Source organism: Corvus brachyrhynchos, unplaced genomic scaffold (genome assembly GCF_000691975.1).
Source record: "Corvus brachyrhynchos isolate BGI_N302 unplaced genomic scaffold, ASM69197v1 scaffold44, whole genome shotgun sequence".
NCBI classification, from domain to species: Eukaryota; Metazoa; Chordata; class Aves; order Passeriformes; family Corvidae; genus Corvus; species Corvus brachyrhynchos.
In genome coordinates, this window is record NW_008238359.1 from 2909865 (window position 1) to 2930947 (window position 21083).

General features: G+C 40.0%; 1 protein-coding gene across 1 annotated transcript in view; it reads right to left on the bottom strand.

Annotated features, from left to right (window-relative positions):
* Window positions 1–21083, bottom strand: part of TENM4 (teneurin transmembrane protein 4) — a 1563774-nt gene that overhangs the window by 621349 nt on the left and 921342 nt on the right. The window lies entirely within an intron of this gene.

Genomic DNA, 21083 nt, shown 5'->3' on the forward strand with positions numbered 1-21083 from the left:
GGACTGCATGGTGAACAAATTAACTGATGGAAGTAAAAAAGTTTTTCAGGGTTATTTCTTCATGCTCTTCCCTTCTTCTTCTTATTTTTACTAATGCACTTAGCCAATGTGCTTTAATATTGCTATAAATCCTTTGCATAACATTTTGTCCTTTCTTTGTCTCTATGTGCTTGTAGCTATATTATTTCCCACTGATTTGACCATTCTCTTTCTTATTGTTTCCTAAATTTCATAGAATGGAAATGATCAGACAAGCTCTTAACCTTCCTACACCTTCCACATGATAATTTGAGCCCCAGAGCTGTCTTAATCAGCTTTTTTGAACTCTTTCCAATTTGCTTCCCCTGAGATCTCTTCTACCAATCAGTTGAATTTATTAATATACTTCTTCTTAAATACCTTTTGCTTTTTATTTTCTGTTTCTCTCTATCTTCAACGGAATCAGGGTGTTCATCCTCTTCTCTGTGTCTTTCTACTTTATTTTCTCAACCAATTCGTATCTATTCGTCAGAAGAGTACCTACAAAGACTTTTTTTTCACATGAACTGTTCCAATTTTTGGAGATAAAAGGCAGCTTCCAGAGCAAACAAGGAATTTGCTATTCTTGCAGTATTTCTGTTCTGACTGTCGTTTGGTGTCAATGTGCCCCACAGACAACAACCCCTGGGGTTTGAAATTTTCTGATAGCTACTCAAGGCATTGGCCTCACTTGCCTATCTGATGGTTGTTTAGCCCATCCCATCACTCTGTTGGCTTGCTTTCTGTTTCAGCAAGATGGTTTCAGCAAGTCTCACACTGAATTCTGTCTCTCAGAGCCAATGATATGTCCTTGATCTATAAACCACATCTCTCTTTTTCACTGTCCTCTCTGGACAAGCCATACCTTTTTACATCAATATTCCAGTCACATGAATTAGCCTAGCAAACCTCTGCTAAGCCAATTAAGACATAATTCTAATTATGTATTAAGATTCCCAGTTCCTCTGGCTAATTCCCCATACAGCTTACATTAGTGTATAACTATTTAAAATGTTCAGAAGATTGACCCAGCGGTTTCCTTTTCATCTCCCTTTTGTCCCTTTATGTACACACTCTCCTTTTTCTGGCAAATTTAAGTGCTTCCATATCACATACATTTAAAACTGGTAAACAACATCTGGGACCATACACTTTGACTCTGAGGTAAATGATATTACTCAAATATTGCACTATTAAACTACTAAAATAAGCACTAGAATTTTGTAAAGGGTGATATTTTCTGAAATATCTGCACAGTTACTGGGTGTGTTAATAGAGTTAAAATAAGAATGAGTGAAACAGATAGGTATTAGTCAGTGGAAAACATAATCCACAAATAAAAATCAGACAGACTAGAAATGAGTCATATAGACGATTTCTCATTAGTAGGGAATTTTTCCAAATCATGTTAGACCATCCCCACATCTTATCCCCACCTCAGGCTATCAAAAGACAAGGTAATACTTTATTTGTGAATGGTTTGGGGTTTTTTGTGCCTTGGATAATATGTTTACAAATTGACTTGAATAGCCAAATTCCAGAAGACTTCAGACTGCTGACAAAGCAGCCTCTCCCTTTATCTCCTGTATTAGATATTAAAGGCTTCCATTGCATTCTTTCATGCAAATCAGTACCTGTACTTACACATACACAGACTTGTACCTACACAGACACAGATTCACCACCAGCAGATCAGCTATACCTTCCTCAAAGTTGCAATGAGGAAAAGAATTTAAAAAAATGACATATTCAGCTATAAAAAATGGCCACATTACACTGTGGCAGTAATAACAAATGATAATATTTTACTTAGTATTTCCATCGCACTTTCCATCCATCATGGACTTGTATTTTGGCAGCAGCTTTTTGTGCATCCATTTCTTGCTGGTATTTTCCAATGCAGGAAACCACTATACCTTTAATCTTAAACACTTTGAGTGTCCTTTGGTCACCTCAAGCATGTGGCATTGGTCATCATTAAATAAGCCACTAGTGGCCTCACTCATATCCTACAGAAGTGTTGTTAATATGCATCAGGCTATAAAATCTGGGGTAGAACAAATAGATCAGCAATGCAGCCCTCACTTTGTGCTGCTGGTCTCCACTGAATTAGGCATAACATCATTATACCCATTTTACATATGCAAAACACAGAGGAATCCCCAGAAGGTTATAGTCCCAGTGACCTTAGTTTGTGAGTATTCAGCTTGGTTGACGATCTTTACATTTAATGAGAGAGACCTCGGAATCCTACACTCTGCATTCAGAAAGTAAAACATTGAAAACTGGAATTGCACCAAATCAATTAGCTGTAAGGAGCAGATTAACTACGAGTGTAATGGGTTGGTTTTTTTTGTCAGTCAGCTCCAATGGGAGACTGAAATCTTATGGATCCATCAATTGCAGAAGAGCCCTGAGAATATGAAATCAGGCTCTTCAGTGAAACACCTGAACTTAAGCAGGCTGGATCCAACCATACGTGATTCATGCAGACATGACAGCAAAGCCAGGACTAGAAACAGCTTCTCAGCTCCCTGCCCACCATTGTAATGATCATAATGTCTCTGGCAGAGCAAAGCCTGCATCAGCAGCCTGCACACCAGGTATTTGCAACACCTCCAAACCACTGCCAAACCCAGGTATCTGATTTACTATGCACCACCCCTACCAATGGGCATCCTCCTCAGAGTCCTGCTTTCAAATATAATTTAAAATTGGTTTCAAATATACAGTAGAGAAATAAGCAGCCTCAGGGGGTGGGAGGCCTTAAATCATGGCCACCATCATGTGAAAGTGAATGGCTTGTCTCCCCTATGGAGAGCGAAGCACCGCAGTGCTAATGGAACAAGGCTGCTCACAGCAGACTTGGGCATATCTTTCAGCCCACTCTATGTGATAATAGATGCACTAATGTTTTGTCTATAGCCTTGTGTTTATTGTGGGTGTTAGCTGAGACATTTCCATGTAAATAAAACATTCATCAGGCTCACAAAAATGTCTGCAGAGCAAATATTGCACAAGAATGGTGAGCACTGGAGAAGCGGGGTCATTCATCCATTCCATATACCTGCTTAAGCTTGTTGCAAAGGAAGATGCCACTGTCATGGATGTTGGAATTAGGTCAGGTCTCCTGTGTAGAATCTGTGTGGGCCAAGGAATAAGGCTTGGCATCAGGAGACCTGGTTTCTATTTGCATAACTTCTGCTGAGTTACTCTATGGCCTTGAGCAACTCACTTTGCAGCTGCATGATGCTGTTTCCCACCCATCTGTAAAATGGGGTTAATGGTACTTATCAGCCTTCACAAAGTACTTTTGTGATATAGAGATGAAAATGATGGTGACTGCTAATTGTTTTCACTCTCTCCATGGAGAGGAGCTTTTTTCCTTCCAGGAGTGTAAGCCCAAGCACATTTTCTGCTGGTTGTAGGGTTTAAGTTTCCATTTGCACCAATGGCAGCACCCTTTCCTATAATTTTTCATGAATGTGATGTGCAGTACCTGAGACTGAAGAGGCCTGGGTAATATACAGCCTCAGAGCAATGATGGACAGCGCAATGGAGATTAGGCTACAGACAGGGCAAAACAGGGTGGAGGAAAACAAGTGCTATTCACAGGAGCTGAGGGCAACAAGAGGTTGATCTAGCTCACCAAGGCGAGACGGATACCCTTAAGAAGCTGTGATGAAATCCACGATGCCTGGTACTCAGATTAGTGAATTAACCACATGAACTTCCTTCCCATAGTGGTCTGTCTGGATTAATAATAGGCATTGCCAGGAAACTTTTCTTTGTGGTTTAGTTTTAATTTTCAGAGTATTTATGCTCCCCAAATAACTATTTTTCCTATTGACTGATCACTGACAACATGCAGCAGCGGGGTTAGTATCTGAAAGTTCTTAACTACTTTTCTTCTGAAAAGAAGAGCTTCAGAGACCTTCCCTTATTAGCACATTAATTGCAGCTGTCACAGACAGCAATTATTTGCTCAATTTTCCTCAAATTCATCATTTTCTTAAAAAACAAAACCAAATCCAAAACCGCAGTAATGAATATTCAGAGTATCCTGGCACTTGAAATCCTGTTCTCATTTTGTAGCTGGCACTGGCTTCCTCCTATCTGAACACCTTGCACACCTTTCAGGCATGTATGATTGACAGCTGTCCTGCATGCATAGCAAAATGAAGTTTAGCCCCTCATATCACAGACAAATGTACTTTGACAGCCTCAGTGCTGAGCAGCACACCATGTAATCCACCCAGAACAGGTTCCCTCCAGAGTAAACACCAACTTGTCTTAACTCCAGTGGACATTTCAGGTTTCTATGCAACCACCTGGGTGTACTGGTTTTGGCTGGGATGTCACTAATTTTCTTCATAGTAGCTGGCACAGGGCTGTGTTTTGGATTTGTGCTGGAAACAGTGCTGATAACACAGGGATGGGTCTGTTACTGCTGAGCAGTGCTAACACAGAGCCAAGGCCTTTACTGCTCCTCACTGACCCCACCAGCAAGGGGACTGGGGGTGCACAAGGAGTTGGGAACAGATGAAGTTGGGACAGCTGACCTCAGCTGACCCAAGGGATATCGTAGACCATATGGCATCATGCTCAGCATATGGAGCTGGGGGAAGAAGAAAGAGGGGACATCTGGAATGATGGCATTTGTCTTTCCAAGTAACTGTTACATATGATGGAGCCCTGCTGCTCTGGAGATGGCTGAAGACTTATCTGCCCATGGGAAGTGGGGAATTAATTCCTTGGCTGATTTTGCTTATGTGCACAGCTTTTGCTTTTCCTATGAAGCTGTCTTTATCTCAACCCATGGATTTTCTCACTTTTGCCCTTCTGATTCTCTCCCCCATCCCTGCTGGGGAGTGAGCGAGGAGCTGAGTGAGGCTGAGTTGCCACTTGGGGTTAAAACAATGCACTGGACAATGAAAACCATCTACAGCTATCGATCTTGCAGCAATAGAAGGGGAAAATATTGCAAGTAATTACTATGATTCCTTTAGGCATGTCAACTAAAAAAAGTTCAGGGCACCATGTTCCTCACCTTTAGTCTTTCCCTTTTTAAGCTGTTTGCCTTCATAGGCTCCATCAAGAGTGGAGAGCACAGTCCAGAAGAGTTACAGCATCTCTGTGATACAGGCAATTTCTCCAAGGACCTCAATTCTGAAAAAACATTCTCAAGAGTCTAACTGTGCTTCTTAAAAAACTCCATAAGGCACCCCTGATGCATGTATGTATGAATGAGTGTATATACATGTGAATGGACAATATTGCAGCCTTCACAGTGAGAAGTGACGAGGTCAGGAGATGATGGATTGGGCTATGAACAGTCTGTAGGGAGGGATGAACATATACCTACTGCCGGAGTGCCGAGGAAGCCATGTACCTTGCGCACTTGCTTCAGACAATAAAAGTGCAGGCAATTTTAACTGAGTAACACTGATCTGGCACAGTATATGCAAAATCGATTTGTTATGATGGAATATTTAGTATCATTATTTAGATTAGTGTAAGCTACATGAAACCTAGCAATTTCTGTAACTTCATGACTAATGGCTAAACTACAGCATATCTTTTAGAGAGACACCACATCTTGATTTAGAGCCTTCAAGTCATGAAAAATATAACACCTCCCTTGTAAATTGTTCCCAAGGTTCATTACTCTTCCTGCTAAAATTTGCACCTTATCTTTAGTTTGAATCTGTCTGGCTTTGACTTCCATTTAGTGGATCTTGTTATACCTTTGTCTGAGGGATGAAAGAGCCCTATCCTATTGAAAGCTGTCTTCCTGTGTAGGTGCTTACAGTGTCAGCAATTCTCTCTTAAACCTCTTTCCACAAGCTAAATGCACTCAGTGTCAAAATTATTCTTTCTTGGGGTGAGAAGATTGATGGTACCAAACTCAGGCAACTACCTGTACCTACTTGCCTGAACATCCCTATTTAATCAGTGGAGGCTCCTCCAGAAGACAGTTTAGTTAAATTCAAATGTAAATATGCCCTGAAGGTGTCTGTCTCTCTGTATCTATTTAACTATTCTAGGGCAAATATGACTCTCGCTTGGATGCTTCATTTAAGCAACTGAAGTTTGGTGAGTTTTCCAGCCTTTAAATAATTTTTTGTCTCTTTCTGATATCCTTTTTATTTTCTCAACAACTTTTTGGAAGGATAGACATGAGAAATGGAGACCCATGCCAGCCCCAACTTCCCTCAGTAAAATAATACATGGTTTATGATGCCTCCATTGTCCTGTTCAAATTTGACCAAGAGCAAAATTAGCCTTGTCTTTTAGCCATCAGCTCCACATTCACAGTTCATATTCAGCACATTGTCTGCAATGACCTTTCAGTATTTTTTCAGAGCTTCTGCTTTCCCCGAATATAGTCCCACATTCCCTAAGGCTCAGAGATACAGAATTTTCAATTTGGGATTATATTAAAATAGATTTGTAGTGCACTCGGAGCTGCCAATCAGGATCAGGACCTCACCATGCAAACAAACAGTGAGAGACAGTCCCTGCCCTGAAGAATTTACACTCTAAATTAGACAAGCCAGACAGTGGTAGTGTGTGTGGGCGGTTAAACGGAGACACTGAGAAGTGAAGGCCACAGAGAGGTTTGAGGTTTCCCAGGCCTTCCCACCCTCACTAGCTTATCAAAGGGATGTCTGAGATTTGTTTTGCTGGTGCTCACTGAACTACTCCATCTTAACATCCTTTTTGGTGCAACCCCACAGGGCTGCAGATGCAGGGCTGCTACCACATGACCAATTCTGTCTGACCCATATCCCACAGGAGGTTAGACATATTTTGTCAGAAGTATGCGTTGGATGGGTAAACTCTGTGCTGCAGGAGGTTCCAGGGACAGGACCATTACTGACATGAAGCTTCCTGCCAAAGCTTCTTCCAGACACAGCCACTGTTTATGGTTGTGGCCAGGACCAAACTAGGGCTCAGCCATTCGCAGAAACAATGCTTAGCTTTTCAGTGGCTGGACCAAACTAAGGTTAAAGTGGCTGGGTTTTTTCTCTGTTAGTGTTAATTTATCTCTGGGGATCAAAACAGATGTACAACATGAAGCTCTGCCCATCTCCTTATCAGCACATCTTTCTTCTCACATGCTTCAGAGTGACCACCAGGTCTTCTTAGGACCTTTTTTACTCCAAATCTTTGCAACAGGAAGGATTTGAAATATATTTTAGAGATCTAATTGGGATTTAAAGGTTTTTGAGGACATTTAAATTAGCTCTGTCAGCACAGACTTTCCAGCTGAGTAGTTTGAAGCCCTACAGCCAGAGGTGCAGCCACAGGACAACTGCTGTGAATGGGAGGGTGACATGTGGAGCACTTGTTTTCATGAGTTTTTGAGCCATCCTCTTGCTTTGGGCAGCTGTGCAACTTGTGGATATGTGAGCAAGCTGGAGATAGGATTTGCACGGTACAGACTTCCACAGGTCCATCCTGCTTCTGTTGAAGTCCATGTAACCTCTTTTGTTCTTAGTGGCAAAAGGAGGATTTGACTCTTATTTTAATCTTACTTTTTTCTGTCATTGCCCAGTTTTTTTTTTTCCTTTGTAGGTTTTCAACATGGCATGGGATAAATTGCCTAAATGTTTCCAAAAGAAGTCTGCAAGGTAAAGCCAGACCTTCTGTTGTAATAATTATCCTCAGTTACTCCAAGTTGGAGTCAGGATCTATGTTGGTCTTGACCCCATGACACCATCAAGCTGTAAAGCCAAAATGCAAAATGGAAAAAAGCCAAACCAGAACAAAGTAAAGCAGAAAACTGAAAGAGGGATCTGGTGAGGCTGGGATTGGTGATGGCAAGAGCAAACAGGGACTGACAGAAGTAGAAAGGATGAATCTGAACCCTATTATATGGTATTATGCTTTGAAACACCAGCCCTGCAAGGGAAAATGGGAGCTAAAGCCTCTCCCTTACCTACTGAAAGACATAAATATCAGTTAATTAACTTTCCTCAAGGACAACAGCAAAAATTGCTGAACACCTCTAAAAAGAACATAGGTAGATCAAATTCTTTGCTTGTAGTCTATTAGCCTCAAAAAGGGGAAAATTATATATACATGCATAATATGTTTGTTATAATTATATATGCATATAAAAATTAAAATAATAAAGATAAAAACAACTAATCACTCTCCACCTATGGTGCTGCATGAAATAAGGAGTTGAAAAAAAAATTCCCTACCAACAAAGCTTGTGTATTTAATGAATACTAAATAAATGAGACAATAAACATTTCACAGGCAACCTTCATTTTGGATTTTCTATGTTTTTCAGTGGTTGACTTTGAAGCATTAGTAGCATTTGTCCAGGCTGGCTTGGGATGTATTCTGTTTTTTGGTAGCAATGTCATCTTTCTCTATAAAGTGCCTCTTTGCCCTGTGCTGCTGTTAGGGAGACAAAGAGGAAAGAGAGATAACACCAGATGTGCTGGGTACTAATCTGATTGCTTAACGTGTTTTTCTGGAAGATGCTCTGATACTGCGATGATTCAAGCTAAATGAGAACTTGCAGATAAGTGGAACTGAGCCCCAGGTTGTCAGTAATGAACTTCAACTAACTCACACTGGGCCTAAGCCCAGTAGCACTGGGCACTTTTACCTACCACAGAAGGCAAAGATAAGACACGGGTATGCCTGTCTCCCTGTGGATCCAAGATATTATAACTTTTGCAGGCAAAATTACATTAGCTGCTTACTGTGCTGCAAATTTTAATGGTTTATAAGCAACAAGAAATTACCACATTGTAAATTTGGGATAGATGACACAAATCAGACAGACTTACAGGGGATGTTCCCTTTGCTCTCAGCTGAGTTGCACTTTATTAATATCCTGCTTTCTCCTTGTTTACAGCACTGATTGGTTTTATGAGTGGGTAAAGTGCATTTTGCTCATTTGTCTTGGTTTAGCATAGGGAAATGAGAAAAAGAAAAGAAGGAAAAAAGAGAATCACTCTTGCGGCTCTCCTCCTTGCCCTGACCTCATACCCACACTAGAGGAAGAGTTATGTTGGTGACAGGATGTCACTAGCCATAGCAACCCTAACATTGTTTCCTTCATGATGTGCCTAAAAGACATTGTGGTGGGCGTGTTTGTTTCCTGAAAAGGGACATCTACCCTTTGCTATTTGCTTTGGGTTTCCTCTTGCTGCTGCCACCAGTTCTCCCCCTAAAGCAGGGACCAGAGTGCACATAGGACTGCGGGCCATGTGGCTGATGGCACTCACATACCTGTCCTCACCGTACACACATGCAAAGAATTCCCTGTTAGCACAGCATTGCACATCCTGCCGTGCTGGATGGGGATTCCATCCCCTCTCTGTAGTGAATCTACCAGTGCAGCAGTGTAAGAGTGGATCTGTGAACATTACAATTGTGTGTGAATACTTTCCTGAAGTCCTGCAGATGATGGAAAGACACAGAACTCCTGACATGAGTGTCCCTTTATCCTGCTGTGTTCACTAGAGAAGTAAATTTCACACATAAAATCTTGGGGGAATTAGTCCAGCTATTTAGGTGAGCAGTTGGTAAGTGGATGTATATGGTTAAACCCTGGGCTATAATATTTGACACTCAGCCTTTGGAACCACAGCACCTTTACAGGAAATCTAGTCCAACCCCTCTGCAATGAGCAGGGAAGTCTTCAACTAGACCAGGTTGCCCTCTCCAGCCTGAGTTTGAATGTTTCCAGGGATGGGACATCTACCACCTCTCTGGGTAACCTGTGCCAGTGCACCACCACCTTCTTCGTAAAAAATATCTTCCTTATATCTAATCTGAATCTACCCTTGTAGATAAAAACCTTCAACCCTTGTCCTATTGCAACTGTCCCTGCTAAAACCTCTTTCCCCATCTTTCTTATAGACCCACTTTAGGTATAAAAAGGCTGTGATAGGGTGACACAGGACTTTACCTGGCTGCCATGACTGTTTTCTTTAACATTGTAAAAGAGGATTTTAACTCTTCCTCTGATACCTGAGAAGTCAGATTCACACCACCCACACCAGAGCATGCAGCCAGAAGTGAGGACAAAAAAGCGAGTATGCTCATGCATGGGCCTGTTTCTCAAATACATTTACCTCTGAATGAGTGGGGTTAAGGTGTAATGAATTGCATCCAGAGCAATCCATTTCCTTCTGTCTCACTGCTGAGCTCCACGCTCGGAGACACAGTAATATTGTATGCACAACTTATGAGATGCACACACTAATATTACAGCTGCCACTTAGAAGGCCAGTGAGGAGGGAGTAACAAATGCTGCATTGTCAGTTTGCAACAATAAAGAATCATTTTCATTCCTTGTGCACAAGAACTCCAATTATAATCTAATTCAATTTAGATTAACTATGCTTTGATGGCATTTCCATTACATAAAAAATAAATTTATTAACCAAGTATAATATGTTTTGTCTATAGTTCCAATGCTAATAAGGAGACTGTTTAACTGCTTTAATGCTGCATTTTAACCACAGTTATAAGCTATTTCCTCAAAATTTATTATCAGGGTGTGCAAATATTACATTGGAAACTCACAGAAAGGAAAATTATCAGAATTTACAGGTGAGCTGCTAATAAAAGCTTATAATCCATTTGGTTTAAATCCCACCCATTAAGAATTTTCATGAGGCTTTCATCAAAGATTCTTTCCAGGTATTTCATCCCATACTAATTGCATGGTCTGGTGAAAGGTGGCAAACATGACGGGAGCAAATTAGCACTGCTGTATCTAAGGGTTGTTAATGACTCATTGTAGGTATGTCTAAACTACAGACATCTAATCTTACTATAGTACCAGAGCTAAGTCTTTATGTTCTCTAAATGATCTTGATCGTTTCTGTGCCACCAGCATCTCCAGCAATCCTCAGCCTGTCCCTGAGCTCCTGATGGGTTTGTATCCTGCTATTTTAAGTGCTGTTCTGGGATCTTAAGGACAGGCTGCTTACTCTTGCCCTCTTTGCCCAGTGCACAAATGGATGGAGGCTCATAACTAATTAGGCATTCTGATTAGTGGAGCACATATTTATGTTTCCACCCAGGGCTGTAAGGCATGTATTTGAGCTATTACAAATGAGAACCCAAAGCAATCCTCCCTCCTGCACAAAGGAATCACAAAGTTGGATCAGCATCTGCATCACTTTGCTGGTCTTCAAGCAATCATTTGCCTTTTGGCAGACTGTTCGAGGGATGCTGGCATGGAGTTTGGAGGCTGACAGTTCTGCTCTGTGCCAAAACATGAGGGGCTTTACAGAGTTAGAACAAACTACGAAAACTGTAGACTGTGAAAAAACACACTCTGCCCAAACTCAACCCATTTATTGCAGAAAAGACCTACCCTGACAAGACATCTCAAGGTAAATGGCAATTTTTTTGTAACCTGCATTTGAACTGAAATGGCCACTGCTTGGGCAGCTAGCTTTAGTCAAGAAACAGTTGTCTTGGAAGAAGCTAGATCCCACAGCTCTGGAACCAGTCAAGATGGATGCAGTAACAGATGGAACATTCTGATTACTCCAGATTGATATCTATGGAAGCTCTGTTTTAATTACATTCTACAATGATGGAAAACCAGACCCCTGCTGTACTTATGAATTTCTATTCCAATTTACTTATCATGGATGCTGTTAGTTTATGTGAACAGAAATTAACACTTGTTTTCTTTTTCTCCTTCACAATTTCTTTTCAGAACAAAAACACTGTCATTGGAAAGTCATCATGGAATCAAATCATATCTGGGGAAAAATAAAAAAACCAAAACAATAAAGCACCATAAATAGCCCCCCAGAGTTCTGAAGTAATATCTTCCGAAAGGAGCAGGAAGACAGAAATGCCAAAGGCAACTTGGTCCATTAGTCAGCCTTCTCCAATTATTTATGATGAGCAATTTATCCAACCCTTTTAATAGTCTTATAGGGAAAATCCATTTTCCACAAACAGATCAACAAGTTAATATTTACTTCTTTTCCCTCAGCTTAAATCCTCTTTTTATTCCTTAACAAACATCTGTACATAATATAACTAAGCTTCTGAGTTGTCATTTTCTTTGCAAGTGCAGTTGCTTACATGGGTAAGAGATTTATTATAGCAATCTAATAGATCAAGTAACAAGAAGATCTAATGACCGGATTCTAAAGCTGAATTAATTGACTCTGGATATGCTGCATAATTTTTTAATTTTAATTTTTTTGGGGGACAGTTAGGGCAATTAGTCACTGGAATAACTTATCTGGAGATAAGGCAGACTTCCTATGACTGCAAATCTCTGATACAAGACTTTCTAAAATACATATTTCAGCTAAACTGGAAGATGGGAGCTACCTGTCAAGCTCCATGGCCTTTTGCTTGTAGGATGTCAAGTTAGATGAGCATAATGTTTCCTTCTGGCCTTAAATTTTATGAAGTATTTATTTCAGACATGATCTGTACTAGTCACCTAGGTCAAATAGTGGGTCAAACATTTATGAAAAACCAGACAAGCAGATACAAGCATCAACATGGGGCAGAAAGTGGCAAATTGCATCCTGTGAAGTGCTTCAGCCAGGTTCTCAAAATGATGACCAGAAATCTGAGGGCAACCTGCAGTTCTAATCCAGCAGCTCAAGTGACAATTTGAAGGGAAACAACTAACACTGAAATGAAATATCATCACCTTAGATGGCAGGTTACAGCTGCTGAAAATGTGCTTGGGTCATTTGCTCATTTCTAGCCTGTAAATTAAACATAAATTTACAGTTGATACATAAAGCGGGAAAAGAATCAAACAAACCCCAACCCCCGCAAAACCCTATTAAGACTTTATTCCAGAGTGCATAAAAAGCCATCACCACCATGTCTCCACACAAGGTGGTTACAACATCTTCTTTGTGCCTAGTGCTGGTGACAACATCTGCAAAGGTGCTCAATGAAAACACCTCATAATCACAAAGAGCTGGAGGCACTTCAAAGGCATCAGCTCAAACAATTAAAGAAGTAGGAGGACTGATCTGTGAGGAAACAGCCTCTGAGTAACTCGGAAAAGTGATGACTAAGGCACTAATTTGGCTCTAGATGACTTTTATGGGAGATTTTGCAGTTCTGCAGAGGTTTCAATGGGATCTTGATGAAGGACAAAGATATGCTAATCAATGGCAAATGCTCAAAATATGTGAAAAAGAGGAGGAAACAGAATATTTAGCCACTGCACAGAGTAGAAGTAAGATGGAATTAGAAAGGAGAAAATATAAGTGAACATTTCTGAAATATCAGAATTTATAACAGGTAAATGATGAAGAGAAAATGGGTGGAAAAATCCAATAGAACAGAATATGGTTTATAATAGTTTTAACTAATTTTTCTCATGGAAAATGTATTAGGAGTTGACTAGACTGGCAATTGAGATTTTCTAGTCCTGGGAGATGAACCTGGCTTTGAAAAAATTTCTGTTGTTTCTGTAAGTTCAAGATCCCAGTTTTTTATCTTTATTGCATGTCAAAGCCCTCTGGCCTGAGTCTGTCCAAGAGAAGAGGTTTTCAAAACCAGAGACCTCTTTCCCAATTCTTTCCCCATCAAATCTTCAGAGCAAAACCCTGTAACTAGGACCTGCCAGGGACTACACCCTGCTATTGGATTCAGCAAAAAAAAGAGGGATTTTTTTTATAAGATCCAGAATATAAATATATATATATATAACTTCAAATCAGGTTTTAGAAGTTTGTGTCTTATTGATCATTGAGGGAAAGTCTGTCTTTCATGCATGGAGTTGAATTTAATATCTATTGAACAGTAAGCTGCACTGTATCTAATCTTCTGACCTGTTCAGTGAAAAAGTGCCACAACAGTTCTCATCTTTTGCCTTCCTATTACTCATTGCTTATGTAGTCCTATCCAAATATTTAAATATGAATAATGAGGATTCACAGGAAGGAAATCTAGTTCAATATTTCTTTCCATTGAGATTAATTATCCTTATTTTTCCCTAGTTTGGGTTTTGGGGTTTTTATGGTGTTTGTTTTGTTGTTGTTACTTTTGATTTTTTTTGACTGAAGGGTCAGCACTACAAGAAAAATCACCAATTCTAGAAAGAGACAGTTGTTATCAGTTTAATGATCAGTGAGTAACCAGATCCTGCAATGACCCGAGGGCTCTTGGTTCAAGAAGTGTCAACGACTACTGAAGATACACGGCCTTTCTCAGCATTGATCCTTATTTATACAGTTCAGAAAAACACTGAGAGCAGGAGAAACCATGTTGATGGCAATGAGGCGTTTACGGCCTGGAGAAGCTGTTGTTCCCTGGCCATCTGTAAGCAAAATCTCAAATTTTCTCCTGACTCTGAAGCTGCTACAAATGATATGGAATATTGGTGTTGGATACAGAAATATTTTAATAACTTTAGTTACAATATAGAAATACGTTGAGCTCATTTTGTATGCATCCTCCCCCTTCCAGCAGTTGGCCTTCCGTTTGTTCTTTGTGGAGGTGCTGGATAATGTGTGTGATGTATTCAGGCAGCTCTTTCCAAAGACAGATGTGAAGCGCAGTGCATGAGGAAGGAAAAAATGGTGAGGCATGAAAAAGTACTAAGTGAGAACTGAAAAATAAATTGCAAGATTCTTCAAACAATATTTTATAGTAAAAAAGAGGTAGCTGTCTCCAGACAGATCCCAAAGCAGTCCGTCTGTTTGGTTTGCATGGAAGCAGTCCCCAAGCAAGGAGTGATGATTAAGCAATTAGAGTCCGCAAAGGTAACAGACCCCACGCCAAGTTAGCAGAGCTACTGCAGACCTCTCTCTGTTTCCTGTCAGCCAAAGAATACAGACTTATTGCCATGCTTACACCAAGGACACACCATCCTCTTTACTCTAAACCTGGTGTGGTCTTCTCTAGGTGTGATTCTCTAAAACTGGAAAGTCCTTAACTGTACTCTATACTACCTACATGTCCTACTGGATTCATCACAGCATCTACACTCTCCAAGCACACCCAGAAAAATGTACTGCATGTGCTGGTGAAACCTTCTGCCACACAATAGGTAGGAGAAGACTAAATGATGCCAGCCATAGTATCTATCCTGGTCTTCTGGAAACTCTGATGCATCATCCTAAGTACATTCCTCTGTGCCTGAAGACAAGGACTGGCTGCAGGTGGAGCAAAGATGGGATTTTCTTTTAAAAACACTAGCTGTGCAGAAGCCGGATGCACTGAGAAGAAAAAGACCCCTGACATCCCTCTAGACTCAGGTGCCAGCACAAACAGCCACTCCATAGGCCAGGAAAGTACTGAGCACATGGCTTGTGACGGGCTTTACATTGCCTGAAATGGGAGCTCCCACAACAGCCCAGCAGCGTGAGAAATGGACTATGGAGAGACCAGAAGGAAGAATGAACTGGAGTGTGCTGAACAAAGAGGAAATCACATAATCAGGGCGAAAATGTATGGCCCTTGGCAAGACTGCTGGTAGTAAAATCTATGTTAACCATATCACCTTGTAAATTTGTGGAATGTATATAACTATGTTTTCTCTGGATAATATTTCTATTGTAAAGAAAAGCCTTCCTCAAAAGATAAATGCGTTTCAAAGGAAGTTTGAGTGGAGTTTTAACAGATCACACTTACACTTTTGTAAAAGTAAAAGAATTGCAACGTTCAGACAGTACAAATCAGAAATTTATGGCAAGCTGCAAGTCTTCTTGTGGCGTTTTTTTTTTCTTTTTTTTTCTGCTTTTCCTCCAAATTAACAATGGGGAGGCCAGCTCAGTTTGCTTTCCTGACATTACAGCCAGTGAATGTTTCTTTTCAGGCAGGTTGGTTGTGGCTCAGAGGGATATTAAACTATTTGCTTTAATAATAATCAAGGCTATCTACCATCAAACCAAGTTGTAGACTCGATAGCCTGATTACATCATCTTTTGGAGAGGAAATGAAGTTCAGCATTCATTTGAACATAGTGAAATGAATTGAAGTTACTGAAAACCATTAAAACTCATCTCCCACTCAGTTTCATTAGGGATAAAAATCAGTAGACTAGAAGAAAGGGAGTGTCTCAGCTATCCTGACCCTTGTAAGTACTTTGTTAAGAGCTATTCATTTAATAAAAAGTGCATTTTAATTCAGACTAACACAAAGTCCTGGTGCATAGAAACCAGAGATACAGACCATACTTAAAAGGCAGGGAGAGGCTATGACCAGAAAGATCTAAATCTTCTTTGTGGCTAACCAACTGGAAAAAAAAAATAGTAAAAACTATGAGTTGCTATAACAAAGAATGCAAATAAAATCTTTGTATGCTTAGTCATTAAGTTGATAGGACTCATGAGTTTTTTTCCTGGACTTTTTCCAGCAATCACAGTTCCAAAAAAGATATTAATTAAGAAAGATTTTGGGAATTATCTTAAAAGGATAATCTAGGATAGAGAAATATGCCTTTAAGGGGGAATCAGAGTTTCCTGATCTGTTTAGTATACTGGTAGATGATGCAGAGTCTGACATGGTCATAGTTTATATGCATTGAGAGTAGGAAGAGCTTTCTGACTGTAAATTAATCTCATAGAATCATAGAAACATTTAAGTTGGAAAAGACCTTTAATATCACCAAGTCCACCTATTAACCCATCCCTGCCAGGTGCTGAGCCCACCTCTAAGACATATTCCCAAGTGCCACATACATATATCATTTAAATGACCTCCAGGGATGGTGACTTTACCATTTCCTTGGCCAGACTTTTTCCAGTGCTTGAGAAACCATTGGGTGAAGAAGTTTTCCCTCATATCCAACCTAAACCTCCCCTGGTACAAAATGAGGACGTTTCCTCTTGTCCTATTGCTTGTTAATTGGAAGAAGAAACTGACCCCCACCTTGCTTGAGCCCCCTTTCAGGCAGTTGTAAAGAACTTATTTAGAACAAATAACACTAAACAAATTGTACCAGCCCATGTTTGGAAGCAGACACTAGATAAATTCAGACTAAACCATTAGCATGATTAGGTCCTCAAAGAATGTATCTAGATTTCATGGTAGCCCTTCATCAGTTAAACTGTTTAATTCAAACTACAGCATACCCACTTGAAAAGCAAAACACACACAGGCAGAGGTAGTAGAATTGGCACTGAAGTTACTGAGTAAGTGCTGTGCTACAGGATAACACAAAGTTGAAGGAGAGATCTACCAGAGTGTGAGGTCGCCTGCAGGCAGTTATGTCACTGAGGGATGTAGCAGGGAGGTACTGAGCGTGTCCCTCCTGCTGCTGAAGCTCTGGCAGCCCATCCATTCCCCAGCACAAAACTGGATTTTCTCCAAGTCCTTGACCCCAGACCTCCAGACACATCCAGGTAATAATCTAAGAAAATAGCCATCCCTGATCTGTTCCTGATTCTCCTGCAATGGGTGAGAGATTTCTGCATTGGGCACAAGCCAAGGGTCTTGTGCCTCATTCAAACCCCACCTGTTCTGTCTGTGTGCAGTGGCAGTTTCCTGTCCTGGTGCCTTGGCTGGGGTTCTCCCATGTCACACAGGTTTAGATGCTCAGCCCTCTCACTCCCCACATGGTGGATGACTGCCCCATGTCTCCACACTCCTTGCTGGAAAGTGAGAGCAGAGGATCATACAGATTCTCATTCACAACTGTTTTGCATCTGTAAAAATTACAGTTCCCATCCTTTTTCTTCTACTTGGATACAGAGTGGTTTATACTTAATGATTCAGCCCACACTAGAAAAACACATCTATTCAGAAAACTGCCTGATGTGTTGATGCTGACTTTTTTTAATCATCATCCATTTAACAAAGATTAGTACATCTTGAAGAAGTATTGTTTAACTGTAGCAGATAACACATTTTCAAATAATACAGTTTTCATCTTTAGTCTCTAAAAAGCGGTGATTAGAAATATATTAATTATCTGCTACATTCAGTTTGTTTTTGTAGTCTTGAAGAAAGCGCATCTCAAGCTACATTTACAGAATGAACTTTTGAAAGTGAAAAGGTTATGTCAGTTTTATAATACCATTATACTTACAGGCTGAGGTACCCCAAACAATTCCAGTCTTAGAATCATGTAATTGTTTAGGTTGAAAAGGACTTTTCAGATCATTGAGTCCAATGGTTAACCCAGCACTGCCAAGCCCACCACTAAACTGTGTCCCCAGGTGCCACATCTAAAGGTCTTTTAAGTTCCTCCAGGGATGATGACTCCATCACTTCCCTGGGAAGCCTATTATCACATCTCTTTAGCTAGCTGGAGTCAGCTGCCCCAGCTGACGTTCCTTCCAGCTGCTTGTGCCCCCCTGAAGTTTCCCCATAGATGAGGTGATGTGAGAACCTGCAAAGTCCTTGATTCAACATAAATGTAGCTAAAATTTTCTTCGAACAACAGCTACTCTCAACAACTTTGGGTATTTGCAGTTATGGAATTTTCAGTATTATTGGAAATACTTCAAGTATAAAATTTTTTTTCTCTATTTTTTTGTAAGACAAAAAGCAAAATAAATATTTATCTTATATATGTGCATGTGTATGTACAAGCATGTAAATATATATGTGTACAGGTATATGATTTAATTTTTTACTTTTTTTTTCTATCTGTATCTGACTATTAGTAATCTTAAAATAATCCTTTACTCCATTCATTCATTGTGACAAAAAACAAGTTTTACAAGTAGTAATGTATGATCGCTTTTTCTTGTTGGATAGAAGGAAAATGCTCAGACAAAAACTTTTACCACTCTCTAAGTATGAATAAATTATTTTGATATGGCATAGTAGGTATATTATGCAAAAAGTCCTTATCCACTTTAGTTTATCCTCAGTGATTCATTTGATTAGATTTATGTTTCCTTGTTTTGATTTGTTTAAACCAGATTCGACAGTGATGAGTATCTTTTAAGAAGAGTGAAGCAATAAAAAGACTGACTGTATATAGACCCTGCTACAGGAGTTTCAAATACTGCAAACAGGCTTTGAGTAGATCCATTGGAAACACTTTTAAGAATGAAGAGACAGGCTAATGCTTTTTTTTCTTTCAGCTATAAGCCACCACATTTAAATGAAACACTGTATTATTTTTCAAGGTGAAAAGAGCAGAAAAGATTTTGACTTTCCAGTGGACAAACCAGCCTGGGATTTCCAGGTCAGCTGCAACCAGATTCCTCTCAGCAATTCAAGGCGATACAATCTTTATCTCTGTGACTTTTACTTACATCTGCAGTTCAAAAAAAATGATGACCTGCCATCTTTCTGCTCAGTCAAATAAACTGATTGGGGTTTGCATTCTTTCACTGTTGGCTCTGAATGGAAAAGGTGTTCTGCTTCAATACCAGCTATGTATTTTACAAGTAATTACTATGCTTATTTCTTTTTACAGAACATGTATGTACAGACCTGCTGTGGCACTGTGAGTAGGTGTGTACATGCCTACACCATCACATTCATGTATTTTGTAGGTAACCAAAGGATCCTTCTGCTTCTGCCAGCTGCCTGAAAGGACCGTGTGTAATTTAAAGAAGTCTAGACGGCCATGAAAGGAGTTCCTCGCCGAGGACATAAAACTAGGTAGAGTCAAGTGGAAAACTTCACTGCAACAAACATCTTGCATAAAGGAAAAAGTCTACCAGTAGAGGGGAATCTAAAATGAATGCCTCTGGGCAGACTGGCCATTCTCAGCATTACTGAGTAGCTACAGCTGCTGTGTCAGAGCCTTAGGGCAGAGCCTGACAGGGTTCCAAATAATAAAAATTGGGATGTTTGCTACGACTTGGTTCTCTTGTTGATACCATTCACCACGTATTCCTTAATTTCATACACTTACACTGCTGCTTCCATAAATTATCACATTTTATGGTTTTATTGCTAGCAAAATAAACTTTGATGACATATTTAAAAGGCATCGAGGCTATGAAAATGAGTTTGTATTTGCAGAATATTTTTAAGTTGTATTATTTTCAATATATTACAGTCAAAGGTGGAAAAAAAAAAGTGTTTAAATAAAAGTGACACAGTGAAGGTTATTCTGGCCACATATACTCACAGACACATGTAAAAACGACTTGAAAGATGTCCCATCTGCCAGGTCTCTCCATCTGACTGAAGCAGGGAGTTGCTTTGCAGCCAACCCATGATAAATAGAATGAATTCAACAAAAAATGTGGCAGGCAGCTTCTTGTCAGTCTTACTAATTAAAAAAAAAAGCAAACAGATGGACAAGCAACAACTCTTATTCAACAGGAATTTGGGCGCTTTAAGTGAGAAGGCACTCTCAGAATTTTCCTAGGATGCAAAAAGGAGTGTCCTTATAGATCAGTTTCCAAATTCTAGATCTTAGGGCTTGACACCGTGTTTTTGATTGCCCTCCTGCAGCATCCCCTGCCATGCACACTGGTATTGCTTTTATACAGAATTCTGCCTTGCCATGAAGGAGCAGGGCCGAGTGGTTCTTGGAGAAATGGGAGAGGAAAGGGTAAGAGAAATGAGAGATCACAGGTTTGATTTTATTATGCTGCTATTCTTAGTGTTCTTTAATCTTCAATTTATAATATAGATATTGTATACATATTTAATTACACATTATGATTTCTATTTTTTCTTATTAGTAATGCAATATATAATAGATACAATATATATTATAATATACCTTTTGCACTAGTGAATTATTACCACATCAACAGTGTCTGAGGGAGGGCTGCTAAGAGGGAGGGTGTTTGCTTCTGAGAAGCAGCAAGCCTGAAAACAAACAAATGAAAGAGAGGGAGATGCAGTGCTTGAAGCTTGTTCTGAGATGAGAGTGAAACAAGATGCAAGAGACAGCACACATGAAATAAGAGCTGAAGTGAGATGCTGCCACGGAGGGTTATGTGGGCTCACGAACAATGTGCTTCAAATCAGTGCAAAGCAACCGGATCCTGCAGATGATTATAAAGGTGAAAAAAGGAGGGAGAAGAAAGGGGATAGCCACTTCCAGGCAGAAATAATGATAACTTTATTTGCAGCAGCTTGGACAGAGCTAAGGGGGACTAAAAGTGCAGTGGAAGTGACAGGAGACAAACTGGAAACGTGCTGGTTGAGTGGTAACC